Here is a 23,513-nt window from a genome sequence, read left to right as displayed (position 1 = left end):
GAAAAATAGCTTGTTTCACACATGATAGACACCTTAACACATGGAGCAAATGGAGCGGGGTATGTGGCTACTTCTCTTAACCATAGCAGGACGCACAGCAGCGGCCTTCATGCAGTAGGGTTTTTTTTTTATCATCCATGAATGTAACAGTGATTCAAAAAATGCTGGGATGCTGTTTAAGATGTAAATAAAAACAAAATGCAGTGATTTGCAAACACTTTTTGACATACATTCAATTAAATACAACACAAAGACAACATATTTAATGTTCAAACTGATGCACTTCATTGTTTTTTGTACATATACACTCATTCTGAATTTGATGCCTGCGATTCGGTCCAAAATTTGGGACATCTGTGTGTTTTCGACTGTGTTACATCAACTCAGTAAGTGTTTGGAAACTGGGGACACTCATTGTTGAAGTATTGCAAGTGACATTTTTTTCTAAAGATTCACAAAATTCACAAAATCTTCAATATTGTAAGACACTCTGTACCAAAGAATGGGCCAAAACTCCATCTGAACACTGTAAGAGATTAGTTTCTTCAAACAGGAAGTGTCTTGAAGTATCTCCAAGTATTAAATAAATTCTAGTTAGCATGTTTAACACGCTTTTTCTGTGCTATTCCACTGTATTGCACCTAATTTATATGGTTTAAAATGTTATAATTTCTTTTTCTGTGTAGTTTTATTGAGTTGATACCAATGTCCGATATAAATTTCACATAAATAGCTGCACTGGAAATATATTTCATGAAAAAAATGAATGTATTGAATCCCTATTTCCCTCACTGTATGTCTAGAAGGATTTGCAAATAATTGCATTCTGGTTTAATTTATTTTTTAGAGAGATTTGTCTAAAATGAGATATGTGAATTTTCTTGGTTATTAAAGGATAATAACCTGCATTGTAACAACAGTCCACATGCTAGATTATACTCTTTTTATATAGAATTTTGCACACATAAAACCTCTAAGTGCATTTCAGTACCATCAATACTTTTATATAGACTATATTTCCATCATTGAACTGCACTGTGTGTAACAGTGAAGAAAAACAGTGCCCTCTTCTGCCTGTCTCTCTGCCTGTCTCTGTCTCTGTTGTGTCGCCCACAGATTGAAACATTACTTCAGGTTTCTCTGTAGTTTACAGTGTGGAGACTGGCTCTCTGTCTCTGTGGCTTATCAGCCTCTTGTACAGGTCAGCCGCTGGGCTGAGCGGCGCGACCTCTGGAATAACTCTGACCACCATTATCCCCACTGTCAGCACATTGGCTTTAGTGCGAGCTGATTTCATCAAGGCCACCACAGCATGGTGGTCGCCCTGCTCCCCCATGACGGACCACTGCTGGGCTGGTTTCAGGAGCATGTCCTGTGCAGCTTCTTATTTTTGTTTGTGGTCATACACTTAATTTAAAGTATTTTTTTATATTAAAAAAAACTTTTAATCACATGAAAGTTTAATGAACTGATACCAGTAGTCTATTGTTATTCATGTCTTCTGTTTACTCTTATATTACGAGTCAGAGCGAGCCCTGCCACACAGCCGTGGAGGCTATTTTTACGTGTGTCATTCATTCATGACAAACACCCTGCAAATAGGGAGAAAGGCTAATTGGCATAAACTCCAATGATGTAAGCAGCACCACACCACTAACAGCTGTGTGTGGTCCAGCAATGCTTGCACAGCTATTTTGGAGCTCCAATCCAAAAGAAATACAACGTATACTCGCGCTACACCTGCAATGCAGCTCGGTCTTGAGGACAGACGGTGTAAGCAGCAGAACATTTTGTTTTTTCCCTTGACAGAGAAAGGATTAGTTTTGTTGAGCTCAGCTATTATTTCCATGACCCTCTGTCGAAACTAATGCATGGGCAATTATTAATAAATGAAGCCTGTCTTTCTGTAGATGATTGCATTTTCTATTTTTGATAGATCGTGTAAGTGAGCATTGATTGGGAGAATTATCACAGGTCATTTTGTTCAGATGCTTTAAATAATACAAGAAAGAAAATGCTCAATTAAGCTCCTAATTATGAGTGATGTTTCCATTCACCCAGTAAGGAAATGTTCTCTGGGTTATTTCCACAGACGAAAGTGTGAACTCCTTGCCGGACTACTGGAACAATATTTAGCATTTCTGCTACTGATGTTTAATCTCTCATTAGCCTTTAGGTGACACGAAACAGCATCAGCCTCAATCTTGCGTTTGCCCATCAAAGGCAGGTTGAGTGACAGGCACAGAACAGCACATCCCTTATGTAAACCCTTCCTCTACTGCCACGAAATTAGAGTGGCTGTTGCTACACGCCGCCGCCTCCTGCTTCTACACAAATGAGAAAGTAAGCACTCCGGTTCAGAAGTTCACATTTTGGATGCGTGCCGGATATACTTAAGGCCGGTGACGTTTTTTTTTTTTTCTCCAGAGGAACAGGTGGTCAGAGTGACATAATTCTGGCTCAGTGTTAAGATCCTTAGAAATTAGGCCCTGCTGCTCTGTCAAACGTGTTATTACTCTGTCAATATGTATGAGTGAGAGTTTATCTGACTAATGTAAACTGATAAAAATGAAGAGAACACTTCTTAAGACCTGCCTCTATATAATTCAGCAAACAAACAAATCACACACATATGCACCCATCTTTGACAGGTCTCAAGGCCTGGCTGAGAAAGCTATTTATTCTCATACACTGTTAACTACTGGCACGTATGCGTTCGAGCGGAATGCCATTCAGAATGCAGAAAATATATTTAGTTCTCGCCAACAGACAGCAAAAGGCACCAGTGGGTCTAGCCCCTGTGTGAGAACAGTTATTTCTGTCGCAGTATGGACTTTCAATTACTGTAATCCGCTGCTCGACTCCTTTAAGAACATCAGGCCTGATTAACTATGTCGATGCATCAAGTGTTGACACCTACAGTACGCATCATAAATTGACTTATTTTTGACATTTGATAAAAATATTTTGTATATATTCACTACAAAAGTTTGGGAATATGGTGCAAAATTTCTGCCTCCATCTATAGCTGTTTTTAATGACTGTGCATGGAAGCAAGGGAGACAGGAAATACAATATAGAATATCTGCTTGCCTTTGGTTTGATGAGCAATTGTTGCATGCAAGAGAATGTGCAGAAACAGTTTGGCAGATTTGAGTTATTATGAGTTTCTTTAAGCCCATTAATAGGTAGGTGCTTATGGACAGTGGAAATACCCCACAGCTGCAGTCTGGCTGTTGCTCCATATGTGATCCTCCTGTCAGACCCTCAGAAAACACTCAAACTTCACTACCAAGCAGGCGCAGTCTCAACTCCAGCCGACTCCTGCAGACATGTGTCCCACAAACATTCTGGGTGCAGAATGAATCCACCAATAATCTGCTTTCACTCACAGTTAATACAAAACACAGCTGACAGGCCATTAGCATGTAGCTGTGTAGCGATGCATGGTGCAAAGAGTGCATTTCTTTAAGCTATTGGCATTTAAAGTCGCTAAACATTCTGCATGGTTGTATTTTGGGAAGTCCTGTGAGGTCTGTGCTTATATTTGGTGGAGGTTTTACCCAAAGCTGGGCAAATCTCATGGCAAAGCCGTGTGATTCAACAGGGATGAACAGAGAACAATGCCCAGATAAGTGAATTACCTACCTGGTAGGAACACACAAGGGCTGTGTCCTGAAGCTAGGCAACTGGCAGGCCTTCTGTTTGTGTTAGGAAACAGTTGAGCAGCTCCTGCAAACACGACTTATCCTGTTTAATTGGTGCGTAATTCCTGCAAAGTTGTCATATATGTCTGTTTTTCTTGACTTGTGCAAACAGTGGAGGGTGGTGTGAATGGTCGTGGAGTGGTTAAGTGGACGCCTCTAGAATGGCCAATAATTGGTGGTAGGAATTTTGTAAACACTTCTGAGGCTTGAGTTGACAAAATTGCATCATTTATCTTGGAGGAATCTGATTGTTAATCAGACTGACTGACTGACTGACTGAGTTAGACTGACGTATAAAGTACACGTGTTTCCATCTACTGAATTGTATTGTTTAATGCTAATATATTTCTGACGACTCAGGATGTTTGAATTATAAGATCATACCTATTCAACAACTAATTCCTGGTTAGTCATTAAGTATTTAATGATTAGATGAGGCATTAACTTAATTAAGTAATTGTGGAAATTACATGTTAATGCATTTACTAATACTAAACAGAAGGCCCTGTGTTTTTAGTTTGTTCTTTTATGTGAAACTCTTAATGCTGCTTTCTTGGCCAGGACTTCCTTGTAAAAGAGATTTTGAATCAGTTTGTGACAATTCTTAGTTAAATAAAAGTTGAATTAAATAAAATTGAAAAAAGCTTGAAATAAAAATTATATGCACTTATTTTATTCAGACTTTTATTCATTTAATTAACTGTCTTTAATAAGGTTGGGAGTCACCAGAGGGTCCATGATACGATACGATAAGATATTATCACGATACGTCAGTCACAATACAATATTATTGCAAATTCTAAATATGTTACGATATGCTGAGTATTGTGATAAAATATATCGCGATACATTGCAAATTATTTATTACCATTTTCAACTGTAAATTATGTTTTCAGCTGTTTTATGTACTCTGTCAACATCTGTTTTATCTAATAAGATAAAGTTTTCATTTGTTTCATCTCACTTCAGCTATTTTTTTGCAGCAAAATGTACCTAGTGGACTCGAAAAACACAATTTATTATATTATTATAGTAGGATACCTAAAGTTTAATTTGTATTTGTAATAATAATAATTTTATTATTTTAAAAAATTGATACTTGCCACAGAAAAATATCGCAATACTATGCTGTATCGGTCCCCCCCCCCCCAACCCCTAATATTTGATACCTCTCACTGACACACTGTTTTGTGTGCTGCCGCCTCCACAAATGGAAAGCTATTTTTAGAGAAATGTACAGTGACTTGGCTAAAACATATTGAGCATAATTGGATTTTAAATTAAATGCAAATATGGATTACAACAACCATAACATTTTTACATATTTAGTATTTGTTTCCCAGAACATCTGTGCCCTCAGATTTGGAACAAAATCCATCTGGTTTGACTAAAATCATGTAAAATAGATTTGTTAGTCATATCTCTGATCTGCTGCCTTGACTAAACAATACCTTTACCTCCTCTCTCTGTGTTCAAACTTTTTAAATGTCCTGGAGGAGTTCTTGTTCGAGTCCCAAACCTACTGAGATCTCTAATGAAGGCTTTACCTTCCAGGCAAGCATATTTCTCCGAATGACAGTAATTTACATATGATGTATTTAGAGAAGAAGAGGGCAGGCTAATTCTATTTAGAGATTTTCCTTTGTTTTAGGAGTCATTAGCAGCTAGCTCAAATCTAATTTTTACAATTTCATCAGGCCATCTTGGAAAGCCTCTGTGAGCTCATCAGAGAGGAGCATTTATTGCTAAGTGTTCTCTATTGCATTAGCACACAATAAAGCGGCCAGGGACTGCTACAGACGTTTATGTGGAATCCAGTTAACACTCCGCCAATTCGTTTTTTATTGGGACACAATCAATTTTTATTCATTTTAAAGGCAGAATGCTTTCTTTCATTGTGTGCCTACCCCAGCTTATTATGCCCTAAACTAATTACTCAGTTGTTTTCACAAAATGCTAATGTTTATGTTAAAGATTTCCTCTTTGAAATGGAGGCCTGATGTGCATATACATAATGAGAGATTCTAACGCGAGTCTGTCACATATGGTCTTTATTATCACATGCTTCCCACAATGTTTTTTAAGCATAATAATTGCATTCATTTAATTTGTAGTCTGGCTATAACAATAACAATAAAGTCAGAGTAATAACACATTATGTGGCATGTTGAAGCTTTTGAGAGTTTTATTAACTAGATAATAATCGATGATAGACTGTCATCGATCATTGGTATATACGTCTTATTTATTATTGTATTAAAAACTTTATGCTGCTATTTATTTTGATGCTTGTGTGGATGGCTGAGAACTCGATCCATGTGTGGTGGAAAGGTAGCTGAAGACGTCTCGATGTGTGCATCTTCACTGCTGTGTGATAATTAGAGTGCTTAAGTGCTCCTGGAGACAAGACAAACCCAGATACCCTCTTCCTCTTCAGCCCCTCCTCTCATTCACTAAGAAGGCCTTTAATGGCTCCCATTTGACTCTGATATCATTTATTGTTTGGTATCAGATGTACACCTTGTACCCTTCACCATTTGCACTGAAGCACGTTTGACCTGAACTGTAATGCAGGCAACAGACGTCAAGTCTTACTCTTTTCCCTTCATCCTCCAACCCGCAGCCCTCCGCTGCTTTCCCATCAGTAAATTGCACAGGCATCCTCTGCTTGGTATTGCATTTCAATATGCACAAACAAAGAATATTCATAGCTGCATCCTCAAATGACAGTCAGTGACATTGCTCGGCGTACAGTAAATGTGTGTGTATGGGCTTTCCGTACGTGCGTGCTGATATTTTTCTATTCCAGTTTTGGGATTTGCCATGCAGTGGGCTCTGGAATGCTTTCAACACATTGATGAGATGACAAGTTATCATTGATCTGTCCTTACTTAGTGGGATCCATTAAATAATGTATGGGCTCCTGTGCATTACCAGTGCACTCTGCTGTCCTCGACCCATTAGAGGAGTAGGGCATGGGGCCCTTGTGGCTCCAGGCCCTCAGAGGTCCTTGGGCTTTCATTTAATTAAATTATCCTATAATGAAAACTCCCATAACGAGATTAATTTTAATTATTTATCAGCAGCCGATTTGAGGGAGAGGCGGCATTAATAATGCATGAAAGGGCTAAACATTTTTCAATTCATCACCTTTTCCTTTTGTTAAAGGTGCAATTTATTAAGTGCTCCGCAGCTGCTAGAGGTGATGGTGCTGGAGATATGGACGACCAGGCCCAGAGGTCAGTCAGAGGGGCGGCTGAAGTGCTTAGTGTCGGTTGATAATGTGAATTATTTCATTAAATTAGCGTCACCATAAAACGTGCGGTATAATGCATTCCCTCGTGTGTACAGTCATGATTTAGTTTTCTTAGAAGACTTGTCCGCTATGTGAAAAAAGAGCATGTCACAGTTTTGGCATTCTTCAATAATTTTGTCCTCAGTTTTTTAAAGATTCATAGATATTATATTAATACCTAAAGGCAGAGAAGTAATCAAAATTCAGCCTGTAATTCTCCACTACTGTTTGTATACCTCCATCAGGTTGGCACGCTGATTCCCCTCGTGTGAGCAGATTAGAAGTCTTTGGTGGCTGGCCAGCAGAATAGGGGAAGATTGTCGACTGTCACACAGTGTGAAACTGTAATTAGCTGGCGTGCAAGTGTGCTTATTTGAGTTCCCGGGCAAGAGAGATAGCAGTACAGTCGAGATATGTAAGCCGATACATTCTTGAAAACAATTACCCTTTGTGATTTAAATGAGGACATTTCACATCTTCCAAACTTTTGTATCATCTGACAGAAACATATAGGCAGGCAGAAAAGTGGCCCAGGGCAGGAGGCAAGAATGTCATTGGGATTGTGAGCCGAGTGCATTTATCAGGCCTTCATCAATAGTTGATTAATAATTCAGGCAGAGTCTGGGGCTTCTTTAGGGCAGGGTTTCAGCTAGCTTGTAATTTTGTAAATTGCATAGTCATCATGCAATGGATGGGCCAGGCTGCCACTGAGAGTCACAACTGTGAATGTTGGTTGGGATTTTAGTAACAGTTACAGGAAGAGTTTAATCCAGATGTGGTGGAGTTGTAGTCAGGTATCCACAACAAATGCAGCGTGGAAACAAAAGAGGCCTGGAGAGAAACAATATAATGACAGTTGGAAGCTTCTTGATTTCTGAAAAACAAAATATCAAAGCTAGAGTTAGTTGGATACCGATACAAATATTGGAAATGTCTGTGATACTGCCTGAACTGCTGGGTCAGGTCTATGCACTGATCAGACATTGCGTAATTTATTAATAAACTTAAAAGTAGTTTCACACCCAGATAAAGTCAAAGTTTTCTCGGTATTCAATTCTTCCTCGCTGCTCTAGGCAAGTTGTGCTATGGAACCACACACAGCTACTGTTTTAGAGCCGTGAAGAAGAAGTGTGTCGCAAACCAAGCCGCCCATCCAGCCTAAGCGTCAAGGAAGTTTATTTTTAAGATGTTTTAAACCAGTGGTTCCCAACTGGTCCAGCCACGGGGTCCGCATTTTTCCTCAGTCGTTAGTTCAAGGTCCACACAACTTAAAGGCGCTGTATGTAAGAATGTGGCCAAAATGGTTACTGCACTCAAATTCAAAATACTGCCGCAAGTCGTGTCCACCCCCCCTCCCCTACAGATTCGAGGATGCTGCTCTGTGCTGAATTGCTGCGTTGTGCTTCGGCGTCCGGTGATCTAACACAGGCAAAAAAGTCCTGCGTATCTGTTGTGGTGGGCTCTGGATTGCTGCAGCTGAGATGGAGCCGAGACGCAGCACAGCCGCAGCAGGTGGAAACACACACATTGACTAGAATTGAATCCTATCGGCTCTGCTGCCGTGCCGGAGCGCAGACGCAACCAACACGCATCTGGTGGAAATTGGGGGTGATTTGTTTGCCCACGGGTGGCTGCCGTGGCAGGGCTGCATCGCCGCGTCCTTGATCTTCGGTTTTCCAGCCGACCGTTCTAGCAAGTCCGGCTTCTCTGCTGCTAACGCTGCTGCCGGAATACAGCGGAGGAGGAGCCGGCTGCTTGCCGTGTTGCTAACGTTTGTTTCTCAAAAAAATCAGGTCAGGTCAGGTCGATGACCCACCTGCACATGTGCTACAATGTATGATTGAAAATGAGTAACGGTTGAAAGTATTCGAAATGTCCATCCCCATCTAGCTATGATGCTAGTTAGCCAATTCTTCTCCGCTTTCAACCGTCTCCACCATTTAAAAGCTTCTCCTATATAGACCCTCATTTTGCCTCAAGTTTTGTCTTGGCGTTTTTGGGAATCATAACGAGGTCGTTTGGGTTTAGTCGCACCGTCAGCCATTGTAGCTCAGTCATAACTGTACCTGATGCTGAGACTCTACTGACTGTGTGACTGGTAGACGGCAGTGGGTCAACACACAAATTCAAAACATAAACTTGATTTGCAGACCGCAAAAAAATTTTTTAAATGCAAATATTCTGGCTGCACTATTGTTGTCAGTGAGATCATTATGTTATATGAACATTATTCTTTGGTCTCTGTGACATATTAGGATGATTTTACGACTGTTTGCTTTAGATTTCTTACATATAGCTCCTTTAATATATTCCGCATCATACTTGCCTTTTGGGGTTGTTGTGGAGCTAGTTTGCTGTCTCTATTAAGTATCTGTCCGTTATTCACTCATGCTACAGCAGGAAGCAGCACTTCTAAATAAAAATCCTGTGCTGGAAATTCACTTTACTTGAAAATAAAGTGTATTTTTTCCAACTTGAGACATTCACGAGTCACTTGTGGGCGATTTAGAGTGGACCCACGACCCATGAGTTGGGCACCACTGTTTTAAACTACAGTAGCCTAGAGAGCTTTTCAAAGTTTTACAAATGGTTGCAAAACTATTCAACATTAGCAATCATTTCACATCCTTACAGGTGTAGTCGTGCACAGCTGTTATTTTTATTTTTTAACGCAGCAGTATTGGATCAGTAGTCCGTATCGGCTGATTTATAAGTTCAAGTATCGGATCCGGTATCGGGAAGGAATGGTATTGGATGCATCTAATTAAAGCTTGTGATGCACACAGATAATCTAAATCAGACACAGAGCAATAGATGAAGATAAATGGTTGTTTTGTTACATGCAGAAAGGCGACACGTTCTGAGCTCAGCACTCTGGACGCAATTGTAGTCAAACAGATCTATTGCTTTCCACTTTAGCTTGGCTACAGAATTAACAATATTACCCAAGCCCAAATGAAAATCAATATTCAGATAGTGGCCTTTTGTTAAACCAGCAGTCCCGTCCTTTGACAGCTTTCCACCAGATACTTCCCCTGGCTCACAGAAAACAAACAGGCATTTCTTTCCATTGTGAGTTGTTCAAGGTGCCTTGGCCCAGGTGCAGCGTGAGCAGAACAGTCCGCGGCCAGTGAATGAGCAAACCCCTCAATTACCCCAAGCCAGCTCTCTGATAACTCCCATTCAACAAAATGGGCCCTCTAATTGCCCTGACCAGTATTACCTGTTCTGCGTCCAAAAGTGCACTATTCTTCCACATTGTTTCCTAGGCAACTGGAAGTTTTTGTGACCTATAAAAAGTTGCTACTCCTGTAACTGATCCGAGGCTAGGTGGTTGTTTGTTTCCATGGCAGGCTGCTGAGCTATTTATAGGTCTATCTAGCTGGTACGAGAAGGCACAGAAAGCGTTACCAACAGTTTTATTCATTCATTTAGAAGAGAGAAGTTAGTCTTGTAGTTTTTGATAGACAGAAATTCAACTAGAGAGTTGACTGGATGTTTTGAGAACAAAAAACACCTGGGGCCTCGGCAATTGAGTCACAAAGTCAAGAGGAAGAAGGCTTCACACTCTTCTCCCTTGTTTTCCCACTGTCTGCTTTTCCCCCTCAGTGCAGTAGCGGATCCTGGTAACAAAACGTAATGTTTATTTTGGAGTCAGAGGCAATACCCCGGATGGCCGGAATTTCTTTGTTGTGGTTTCGTTTGTGTTTTCAGCAAAGACTTGCGGAGCTGCTGGTATTGATGATTCATGTGTTCATCATCAGAGGTCCTTGGCAGTTCATCACGTCTCCCCTCGCTGTGTGCGTCTTTAGCAAAAGGTTAATCAGAGGGAACCCTCCATATTAAAGTGATAATTTATCTCTGATTCACAGGGTTGAAAAGGCGTATTAATTATCAAAGGTGTCAAGTACAGAGTTCAAGACAAGATGTCCCTTAAGGCATTTGGCAGCTGCATCAAACTTAACTCCGATTTCAAAATCTGTCTGTAACCTTAAGTCCTATTCACTATCCTTATACACTCGGCATATTGTAATATCTCTGTTCCACAGTTGCCTTTAGTCTTATTGTTCCTAAAACATTTTCAAGGTTTAGTTCAAGACAGAGTAATATTTGTTGAATAAAAGAAACTAAAAAGACAGAGTAAAACAGTATTGCTTTATGATAACCAAACGTGGATACAGTAAGAAACTTTGAGTCCACAGAGAAGACTTAAAGAGGCTAGACAATAGATGGAATGAGATGGACTTTTAAAAGAGGTGAGATATCAATAGGAATCCATTTAGTTTATGGACTAGATACATTAACTTAACTAACAATCAATCATTCTTGTCTTTAAAGCTTTTTAATGCACATAAATCTAACCTGTCAATACATTTTCAAGCATCAAGCTCACTCCTAACACCATTGTTGTGGTTATTCACCTACCTTAGTCCGTTTGTTACATCCCCCCCTTGAAATGCGCCTTTTACTGTACAGTCTTCTTCACGAGCACTCTTAGATTCCAGTAATGCTGCTTTGCAACACATCCGATCTACAGTGGAAGAAGATGAAAAGTTTAAAGGTAAAACTCTTGTCAGGGGAGTAATTTATGGAGGGAATGCAATTGTTTTTACATTTCTGTAAATCATGGATACATTACATTTGTACATTTCATACGTATCATTCAGATTCAGATTCAGATTCAGAATACTTTATTAATCCCTGGGGGGAAATTGTTTTTGTTCCAATGCTCCGTGCAAAGTAGAAATAGAAATACAGCATGAATGGAAACAAGAGATAAAGATGAAGATATAAATAAAATACTAAAATAGACAATGAAATAAATAAAATAAAATATTAAAGTAGACATTAAAATAAAATAAAGTAAAATAAAATATTAGACATTAAAATAAAATAAAATAAGATAAAATATTAAAGTAGACAATCTGAAATATATACAATATACAATGAAATGGTTGTAACGTTATAAATGAAATGAGAATGAGTAGTTATATTGTTTGTTTTGTTAAGCAGGAGCAACTGGAACAGGCTGCATACACCGTGGCGCATGCACACTCACATCTATCAACTCATATCAACCTTGTTTAAGTGACATAATTCTGATTACATGTATATAAGCTGCCTTTGTCATCAGGAGGTGTGTGTGTGTGTGTGTGTGTGTGTGTGTGTGTGGGGGGGGGGGGTGCATGACATAAAAACAAGGTGAAATGGTTGCCAAGCTGCAGACCATTGTTCCAGACTAGCAAACAACAAAACCAGTTGTTTTTCAGCGAGACATCAACGACATTTCCAGCCATAATTATGCCAGCAAACCAGGTATTTTAAGCCAAATTATGATCTTTTTCTGCCCATAACCAATTAGTTTTTGTGCCTAAACAAAACCTCGTAACTACATCGTTGTTGAAACGTAAATATCTGCTATATAATAACGTACAAATGGTACATATCTGTGATTTGCAGAAATGTACAATGCCAACAGTCATTCTGGTGATTGGTTTGACTTGTCAGTGTCCTGCCTGGTGGAGGTCATGTGATGTTTTTGTCTCTCACAATTTGCTCTTATTGTTGATAATCTCTTTTTTTAACTAAAACAATAATTACACCATGTAATAGCCTGTAATTATAAAACTATTGTGTTATCTATTAGGACAGTGAGGTCACTAGTTGGCAAGATTTCATTGGTCGCTTTGTGGCAGAAAAAAAAGGTGAAACTCTTTAAGGAGCTGCACCTTGTCAAAATAAATCAAAACCTATATGAGTGGACCATGTGGGAATTTATTTTGAAAGGACAGACACAGGAGGTAGCCACGGGCTAGTTAATAACATGTCAGGCAGGAAATCCAAAGTGTGGGATCATTTTGAGAAGGTGAAGGACGAACCCAAGGTGATATGTAAACTCATCTTCATTGGTCGACTACAAACATGACGTATCATCTGAAACATGGAAGTAGCTACATGCCCATTAGCCCACAGCGTCATTAACAGGCGGCTCGCTCAGTGTGTGACGTGCACTTGTAGATAAAATATAGGCCTATATTAATGAAGGTTCATTAGTACGGTTTTGTATTTCTCTGTAATGTAGCACAGTGTTAACAATGTTACTGATACTATTCTTTCTCACACCTTCAACTCAAACCATTGTGTTGCCCCACCCAAATATATAATTATATAATTAAATAATATCGTAAACATGCAGGCGACTAGTCAACTAATGGCCCTAAATGACGACTATTGGTCGACTAGGAAAATTCTTAGTCGGGGGCAGGCCTGTTATCTCTAGCAGAAAGTCTTGTACTGAAACAGTGAAATACTGTACACCATTATGTGGGTGACTGATACAAAAAGACTGTAAAAAATGAGACTGTTTTTCCTCAAATCACTTGTAAGCAGCTCAATGAGATACAACATATTTTCACGCAAGTACAAAGGGAGAGTGTGCTGCAAGGAGTGCATTGCAAATTCCATTTCCTCATAGAGGAAGTCACCTTTTAGCAGGGCCACTGCTGTTCCAAACACATCAAGAGGAAACAAACATGGAAAGTTGGCATATCATTCAGTCCGGTCGGCTCTATTGATGTCTTTCACAATGATATGTTTGTCCAAATGAACTGCATTAAGAGGCGGCAAAGTCTCAAGAAAGTGGATGAGTATTACAGTAAGACAGGATTGGACAGAGAGAATTGATGTTTCCTTTCAATGAACTACTGTTATATTTGCTATTTCCTCCTGGTTTATAACCCACTGTTAGTGGTCTCCTCACTTAATTGATGCAGTCTTTGTTTTTTCATTTGTAAAGTAGCCTGGACAACTCTTCCTGTTCATTGGTTATTGATAGTGTAGCAGTAGTGCTCTAGTAAAAACACTAAATGAAAGGCTGTCTCCCTTACTCACGATGACTGCAGCGACATGTACCAGACACATGCACAGAAGTCACCAAGAGGTACTTTGGGGTAAGGTATTAGCATATACGTCAGCACTCTCCTCGCATAGTCTTAAACTGCGATTACCCCATTGGTTATTTTGGAACTTCGTGTCATGCCTCAGGTCCCTCTGACATGATTGGAGGCACCCACTGGTTCAGCAAGCCGCTAATAGTTCACACTGTCCTCAAGGCTGTGAAAAATTGTGCAGCTCAGCATGTTTCCTGCTGTTCTATAAAACGAGTGACATTTGGTGCCTAGATAATCCGAGCTTCGGCTTTTTTAAGTGCACATGCAGAAGGAGGCCAGGCGGACAGATAAGCCCAGCTGTTAAGTCTGTCCAGGAGTTTAAAATTACTGAAAACTGGTGTCCGATGGGAATGCCCATTCATCACTGCAAATACCCCCGCTGTGTTCGCTTGCACTTGCCTCTCAGAGAACAAATGTGGATGTAGGTTAAATATAAGTTATTTTCCAGTCTGTAGTTTTTCTGTTTTATTTATGTAGGATAGATGGCTGATTGGTAATACCCCAGGCTTAAATAGCCTTGTCCAAGCTCTTGTATCGTCCTTTGGCACACACAGCACCAGAACTTGAATGTGGAAGCATATTCTGTCAGTGAGACAAACCACTGGCTCGCACAGCACTGCCTCTTTTGTAACTGTACTTAGTCTCTAAGCAGAATGGCACAGACCCAATCTAAGTGGCTTTCATCTGGCCAATTCAAACAGACGTTTGACCCCAGACATTTGCCTAATGTGTTTTTGTTATGTGGACTCCTGGCTTCACAAATGTCACAGTGGCTGGGCTAGTGGGGGTTTGGTGAGTGACTCAGGGGGGTACAGAAACAGGGAGTCAGCCTGAGAGGGTGAGGTTGCAAGGCAGAAGTTACGTCCATAACCTCTGCATTTTGTACTCTAACCCACTGGGAGTTGTGTGGCGTGGTGAACATAAGTTCCCACTGATGACCAGCCCCTCCTTCCTCTTGGGCCAGACCCACTGCAAGCCTGCTGACGAGCGCCCCAGCCCCCAGCTCTCTGCTGACCTGGGCCCAACTGGGCAGGCAGCTGTGGAGGAGACGGGGAGTGCCACATTTCTGGCCGCCCGGGTTGCGCAAGTCAGGAGCAGTCTCAGACAGTTGGGGCTGCCCTGACAAATGCTGCCATTAGAGGGGTGCTGAAAATTTATTACCAAACATATTGGTATTTTAGGGTGCAGCTGACTTAGATTTAGTGGTGCTGCTGATGAGGCTCTGTCTTTAAACCCAAATGCCAGATTACTACCAGAAAGTCACACCCACCTCTTACTGCCCTCATACCACCTACTGTATTTATAATAATCACTGATATCTGCTCAGCGTGTTTCCTCAGCGGTTGTATTTCCACTGAACTTAATTTCAAGCGTGAAACTTGGGAATAAAGTCAGACGATGACTTGTTTCAAGTTACTGGAATCAACTGATTGTCAATATAAATGTTTCCTCTGTTTGTATGCAAATTGTAGGGCAGCGTTGAGAAGAAAGAACAGGAAAAAATATACTGTATATGTTGTATCCAGCGAACCTATATTTATGGTCGCTTTTTTTGGTTTGTATCTTATCTCCTTTCCCAGACTGCAAACATTTTTAGTATCAAACTGCACCAGTGAAATGAAGCTTCATCTAACACTGTATTCAGTGTATTTATGGCGAAGGTTAGGAGAGCATTTATGTAGAATAAGTGAGCCGTACAATGTGAAAGCTTTGTTGTTCGGTTTAAAATCCGTCCATCCAACATTCAATTAGATTACACACTCCTGAGGCCAGACAAATGCTGCTCAACATAAGAAGAAAACGAGAGAAACAAAATACTTCCCTCCTTTATAAATCAGGCAAATTTAAGAATGTGTATTTGATAGTATTTTATCGCAGATATTTGGTCTTAGATCACTGGCTTGGGGACGATTTTAAATCACAAAGGCATGTCAGAGGAATTTGTACAAAGTCCATATGGCCTGTCAGAAAAATGTTTTTACTGGATAAAACAGCACAATGATGCAAAATAAGTGCAGCTCAGATCTTGGCTGTTTAGTGAAAAACTTTTAGTCATCCCCTCACAAAGCCACACTGGTGACTAAAAAAGCAACTGTTACTTTAGTGTTTAGATGATGACATCAATAACAGCTCCCTCAAAAACTGCAAACCTTGTGGACAACTTTTTAAACTATCTTGAGGTGAGACCTTTCATTTATTAAATTACGTCTGCCCCCACACAAATGCACACATCTTAAATCACATATTAAAACTAAAATTCAGATATTTTTGGAAGACATATATATCTCAAAATATACTGAACCTTATTTATGTGACTTTTTAAGCTGAATTTACTCTTATTATTCTCTTTATCTTTTAACAGGCTATATATTTTAAACGTAATGCCTGCGGTGATACTTCCAGCCATAGTGATGTCTCATTCTGAGTAATAGGTCTCTAAAGTGTGCTTGTTTGGCTTTTTTGGGGCCATTGGAGAGCAATAAAGTGTCTGTCTGAGGATTTTCGGGGTCCTCATAGACTTTCTCCAGGTGTGCCTCGCCGGTCATAAAGTACAGCTTGTCTCTCATGGTATATGCGTGGATAAATGTGTCCGCTGAGTGTTCTTTAATCAAATACCACTTAGCATGCACTGGGATCTTTAACACAACAAACTGTAGGAATGACTTTTGTAAATTCTTGTTTGCTTTTTATATTTCAAATGGGTATTTTATTTAGTTTCAAAGCATGTTCTTTCTTTTTTTGTTTGGAACCAAGATGGCGACAACAATAAGGTCACTCTGTTAATTTAAGCTTGTGACGTCCGCTGAGGTTAACCATTTCCTTTGTTCCTAGCTTTTTGTGGAGGAAAACTCCAATGTATTTTCATGTTGAGGTATGCTGTGTTTACTTTTATCACTGCTCCTCGGTAAGGCGGGCCAACCTGATGTTTGTTTATAAGGAATTCTGTCTTCACTCGAAACTTTCATTCACCACTTGAAAGCACTCGACTTGCTACTAATTTACCTTGAGGGACTTCAAAATTATCTGTCTGCGATGTCAAGATCTTTTTTGTGGTGGCAACTTGTCATCATCAAAGTTTTTCTTTCGAGTTTAATGAAAGCCTGGTAGATAGATGGGTTAATGTTATATTGTTTATACTTGAATGCTGCATGCAGAAAGACATCTTAAACTCAAGGTAACATGTTTTCTGAGCCTCAAAATTATGTTGGTTGCGTTTTGTTTTTGCTTCAGTTGCGTTAGCTGTCATTGTTGCTATGCAAGTCGCCTTTTAAGTTTCAGAGTTCACATGAAAACACAAGCAGGGGGAACAGAGGAGGAATGGAAGAGTATTGAAAATGATCTTGAATTTCCCTTGGTCATCAGTGTTGCTTTGCTTTACCAAGGATATGTCACTCTGTGCAGCTCGGTTATTTTCAACAGGAAACTATGCACATTGAATAACTCAGGAATATCCAGTACCTAGCACTTACAGAGCTCTTTGACAAATTGCCATCCAGCAAACTTAATGTCCCACTTGTGTCAGGGGCAAGGCTGGCGGGTGGGAGGTTTGTGTAGTTAAGGGTTTTTTTCTGTTTTCTCCTTAGTCAATAGGTGAACACTTCACCTAGTAATGCCTGTATAAATATATAAAAACTGTTATTTCATCCAAAGTTATCCCAAGTTCAGATTTCCCTTCTTGGGGGAAGGTTCGGAGTGTAATACTCTGCTGAGACTTGTGTCAAAAAAGGAACTTGATCCCCCCAATGTGTGACATTGTATAAACACCGTAGTAGCTCTACCCAAACAAATTTGCAGCATATGCATATGAAAATATTGCAACTGTGTCACTAGGGTGTTAGCATTTTGTTTCATCCGCACCATTTGATCCCTTGTCACACCGCTCCTGCACCTTTCACACTGTTTATGTATTCTTTGTCAAGATAAGCAAACTCACTTTACTGAGATGTTCCCCTTTGTGGAGTGACAGAGGAAAAACCCACCGCAGCTTCAGGATCTAAAACTTTCCAAGCACTAGGATTCCAGTTAGTGTACATTAACCCTCCGTTCCTTATCTCGAAGACGGAATCAGCCATTTGGAAGTGAGTCTATTTTCATGTGTGCAAGAAGCTGAGTGGATAACCTGTTGGCAGCGGAGGACAGTGCAGATCTCTCTTCACTCTAAATTGCAGGCAGGCATCCCTGCAACCCCACATGAGGACCATTGAGTCCCATCAAGATAATCCTTAATAAAGAACGGCTTCGCATTTAATCTTAGCTCACTTCTCAAATTTCTTCCTTGATATAGTTTTTGGCAAGTGACGTTTTAGCGCTGATGTCAGTCGGACAGTATCAGTGCATCTTTTGTTAAGCTTCCATTTGGCAGACGTAAAACTGTCTATTGGGATAAGTTTATATAGTTGCTTAAAAATTATTGTGTTGAATATGTGTTAGTTCCTTTTATGCTGTAATATTTTATGTATGTGAGTATTTTTCATCAGAAGGTTAAGCATCATTCGAAGTTTCATCAATCCAAAGTTCAACCTACATTTTACATCAGATTGTTTGCATTCAACGGCCTTCCATTTAATACCGCTCAACATGAAAATAGCAATCACCAAACATCACCGGTAAAACTGCGAGGTTGATTGGAGCCTTGATTCAAAACATACCACACTGCACTGCATGCAGGACAGTACGAGGAAAATCTGAGTTTAGTCGTCGAGACATAAACAACTCGGGATAATTACACTGTGCAATTTGAAAATAACTCACTTGCAAAATTACATCTCAAACTAATTTTGTACAGCTGCTTATTGAAATAGAGAGCGACAGAGTAAATGCAGTAACTCAATTGGCATGTGTACCCCTCCGCTATTAGAAATAGTTACTTGAGAGTCCCCGAGCATCTATTAGTCAATCGAGTTATCAGGAACCTGCTCAATGTGCAATATATTTCATGCTTCGATACTGAAACGTGAGCCTGCGGATTTACCTGTGGGCAGTTGGTTTGGAGGAAAAGAGGGTAGCACGTCGTCCACACATCATTACTGCAATGTATTTAAATCAGGAGCAGTGCAGCTTGAGTCTATTTCTGTCAGCTCCTTGTTGACTGCTGCTACAGAGGTTGGTTTGTGTTGACCTGCTTTCAGTGTGGGTTGTGAACTCTAGAAACTGACTAATGTATCAGTCCTTTTTTAATTGAAACATGCCATATGATTAACAAAGGAGGTTTGAGTGTGCCCTTTCAGTGACACACATCACCGTTTTCTTATTTTTATCATCACCCACTGACTAGTAACAGTGACACACAAGCGGGCCAACCGCTAACACAGTGTACTATTCTTCCAGCCGTGGGTGTTCTTCTTCTCTCACCACCTCTTTACCATTGTAAATGTATGATTTCCTCTTTCTCGGTAATCATTTTTCAGTATTACAGTCGGTATTTCACCCACAGTTTTATTCTGTGGAAATTAAACAAATTTCAGATGGTCCACTGACCTCTCCACCGTTCATTACACAGATCTGATACTCTTAGAAAAACAAATGGCATGACATATTGAAGCAAAAGTTGTACAAGCCTCATCACCAGCTTGAATAAATCACCAGTTTGAGCTCATCAGTAGCAGCGTGGCCTTGTGTAGCAGCTTCGCACAGTTGAAATAATAACCTGGAGCAGACAGAAGGCAGTCATTACCTTGCACACAGACGCGGTGTGTATGTGTTGACGGAAGACTTCCACTAGACTGCTGTGGAGACGGACAGAGCCGAGCCGCTCGGCCCCCTCTGTTAAACCTCCAGCTTCCCATCACCTAAGCTAATGACCTAAGCCCTTGTTTACCCTCTGAAGTCCCTCTATGACAAAGAGAAATCCAGCAGCGACCTAAGACTCACAAGTGAGAGCAAAAAAATGTGGTTTGTGGTGAAAAAAAAAGAGAGAACATAACAAAAACAAGAGAGAAAAGGGGGGAGAGGAAAAGTGTGGGCCCTTGGGGTGTGTGAGCGGAGCCTGGTGTTCCAGTGGACAGGCAGGCCGGTGGAGAGATCTGCCATTTCATTGTCTTAGTCTCCACTGATACAATCTGGAGAGGGCTCTATTGCTTAAAGCTGTGAGTGAATGACATATGGGGAGCTGGTGTGAGGCACAACTCCCCCGTGCCTCCTCCAGACCCAAAGTCTTCCTGTGAGAGAGCACCGAGCAACTTTTCTGCTTTTTCAAACGGCAGCAGCCTCCCTCTCCCTCCCTCATTCACCCTCCCTCCTCCCTTTCCCTCACTCTCTCACTCCCTCTCTTTTTTTTCCCTCTTCCTCAGACACTCACTAGTCACTGCCTGAAGCAGTAATCGGACAACTCTCTTTCTCACCAGGACCGGGGTCTCCTGAGATACCGTGCGGGGCTCCATGGGTTCCAACACCTAAAATGAAAAAGAAAAAAGTAGTCTTGTAGTTTACATTTATTGTGCTACAGATTCTACCAGCACCTGAAGAAGTCAGCAAAAAAGTTTGCTGTTCGTGCTGCTGGACTGAACGATCTCTCTGTAGAAGGTTTTTTTTTTTTTTAAATAAGAAGATATAAGAAGGGATAAACACACAAGGATTCAACCATAATTGTAGTGAGTATGACTTTAATTTGTACGTGATGTGTGATATGTGCGTTTACTGTCTTGTCTTACCTTGTCTGACTTGTGTGTGTGTGTGGAAATATCTTGTTTATTTGGCACATTTGCATCAGCGTTTAATTCAAGATTTAATTCTCAATTAAGGCGTTCATATTAACAGAGCAGTAGGAGTAGCCATTTAATTTTTGCAATTAGCTTGTCATTAATTTTCATGGTTTAAATTAGCACCTATGTCTTAATTATTGTAAGAACTGGAATATTGTAGAGCTACTAAAAATGTTTTAATATTGATCATAATATCAAGCAAAGAGGAACGTAATGTAAGTCACTGATGATTAGATATAAATAGCTAAAATAAATAAATAATTAAATTCTTCTTGCTGGATGTTTAGTTTTAATTTAAGTGAAAGCAAATGCAAGTCACATCCTGGTAAAGAAGTCAACACAAATTGTAATATGATACTGTTTAAATAGCAATTCACAGTATATTACAGTGTGTTTGATAATTGCTAAACAATTTTATATGTTCTGTATTTATAGTACATATAGTACGTCCAATAGTTTTATAAATGTAACATCCAAATTATCCGTAATTATAAATGTTGTCACCAAAAATTTCCATCTTAAATATCATGATTTACAATTTTTCTCTCCACACACACATTTTTATTTAAACTGCAAAAACATATTTTTGTTAGCAAGAGAAACTAATATCCTAGTTGCACATGTATCCACATTTTCATTTGAAATATGGGATCTTCTGCTTGGCCCAGTTTACATTTTTGATCAGGCTATGAAAACACGCTGCTCCCTGCAGGAGTCCCTTTTTGACTGGCAGAACAAACAAAACCAACACAGTTAAAGCAGTTGACATCTAATGCCATCTGCTGAGGCCAGGAATGCTCAGGGAGACCTGAGAGGCTCCCAGCGTCTGACCGAGACAACAGGCCTCGACTCCCGGCCGCGCTGCTCCTCCGCTCGCCAGTGTTTCGCGTGTAGTAAAGATGACTCACCCGCTGTAATCACTAGCCTCTCTAATTGAAGGATGTTCTGGTTTAATGTTCTGCGTATGATCACAGGCTTACATCACAAGTCAGGGAATTATTGTGTGTGTGAAGGGCATTTCATCTCTCTCAAATTGTGCTTTTTTTTCCTCCCCTCTTTCCTTTTTCATCCTCTAATTCCTGTCATTTTCAAACGCCTGCCCTTTTTGGTGTTTAGAAAGGTGTGTGTTTGTAGATGAAAGAGAGGAAACTGAGAGGTTAGGACAGGCGAGTGAGCCAGGCTGCTTGCAGAGTGGCCTCGGCTCCGTGCAGACAAACATGACAGTGTGTGTGATCGCCTGCTGCAACCATTCACTCACACAATAACCTTATTTATCCAATTAACAGATAATGAGCCGGCTGATTTGGGGCTGTTTACACTGCGTATTTGCTTTGCGCAGGGACAGATCAGGGTCTCTCTGCCTGGCTGCGGAGCTCCATGCATGTGTAGCAGCAGTGTGCACAAGCAGGAGTGGTCGGCGGTGACGGTGGCATTGTTTGCCCAAAGCCTGATGCCTTCCGTATAGATGTGTCTAGCCGGCCGAGCCCTTGTCCTCTTCTCTCAGGGAGGAGATTGAAAATGGTGAAAGACACAGAGGGCTAATTGATCCAGCCTCACTGATAGAGTATTACTGAGGAAGAGGGGGTGAGAGAGCGCGAGAGAAAGACGAAGGAAATAAGGGACCTCCTATTAAGTAGCCCATACTGGGTGATTAGTGGACAGGGGCTGTTTACTAAATACTGTGGGGTGTTATTTTGTTAACACGCCACTGTTTGCATCTGCAATATGGGGCTGAAAGAACAGGAAATGATCGCCATTACAGATCCACAATCACTAATACCCACTTGTGTGTTTGTTTGTAAATGGCAATATGTTTACAGTGTGAAAGAAGATGAGTTGGAAGTCTGAGCAGAAACTGTATTTAAAGGGATCGCACTGCAAATGTGCCTACAGTCAAACGTACCTCTGATTTTACATCATTTTTTTCGTCTTTAAAATTGTAAAAAATGCAGCTTTGAACAAAGCAATTTTAGAATTTTGTCCTCTTCCTCACCTGATAATAATTTTATCAGCATAGCAGATCACTGCTGTAGATTTTGGAGAATTTGAATAACAAGCCACGAGCATTAAAAGTGATATAATCGTTAAGATTCGTCACTGGACTTCCTTTCATCTCTGTGTTGTAAAGCCTCCCTCGTTCTGCGGTGGTCACGGTGGTAGGCAGGTTGTGATAAAAATGTGCACCTTAAATCTTGTTTGATGGCCCCTCAAAGCTGAACTGGCCTTCTGGAAATAATTTGGAAGGTTGAAGAGCACAGTATTAACAGATTTAACGTAGCTATTGAGTGAATTGCTGGAGCACCAATGTCAGATTGAGCCAAATGAGAGAGACAAATTGCACATCGACACGCAGCACATGTGTTAATAATTGTGCTGTTAATTACAGACGAGTACACAATTTTAAATTACGTGTGAAAAGCCATGTGCTTTTATAATTTGTCGCCGTAAGTCTTATTCGTGTACCAACCAGTGTAGCTAATCTGTATAAATAAATGTATGTGGGATATAAAAAATAAAAAGTAATATTAGTGTTTTTTTATATAAATATATTTTGATTTATTGATTTATTTAATTTAGTGTTCTAGTGCTGTTTTATTAAGCTAAAAACATCTTTCAGAAAATGCCCTTATTGTGCAAAATGACACCACCATCTAGTTTCAAATGTTCACCCATTTAATTAAAAATATGCAACGCCTGTCTCCTCTAAAATGCTTTACTTTTGAGGATGAAAAAACACCAAGCCATTTAATGTTGCATTTGTTGGCAGCCGTCATTTTTTCGGCCACGTATAGAGACACAAGTGAAGTGTAGCATTTTGTAAACTGTGCCTAATTCCACTCACATCTGTGTCCAATTGTTG

General features: G+C 40.2%; 1 protein-coding gene across 18 annotated transcripts in view; it reads left to right on the top strand.

The window, feature by feature from the left end:
* The window catches only part of eya1 (EYA transcriptional coactivator and phosphatase 1), a 70,504-nt gene that overhangs the window by 5,709 nt on the left and 41,282 nt on the right, over positions 1–23,513 (top strand). Inside the window, exon 1 of one of the 18 annotated variants that reach the window (XM_078162640.1) lies at positions 20,239–20,542. The exons of the other annotated variants lie outside the window; for them this stretch is intronic. The gene's annotated coding sequence lies outside the window, so the exon portion shown is untranslated. Of the gene's footprint in view, positions 1–20,238; positions 20,543–23,513 lie in introns of those variants that run through there. 18 annotated transcript variants of the gene reach the window in all.

This window comes from Epinephelus lanceolatus, chromosome 20, assembly GCF_041903045.1.
Source record: "Epinephelus lanceolatus isolate andai-2023 chromosome 20, ASM4190304v1, whole genome shotgun sequence".
Taxonomy (NCBI): domain Eukaryota; kingdom Metazoa; phylum Chordata; class Actinopteri; order Perciformes; family Serranidae; genus Epinephelus; species Epinephelus lanceolatus.
Note: the sequence above shows the minus strand (reverse complement) of the source record. Positions and strands in the feature narration are given on the sequence as shown.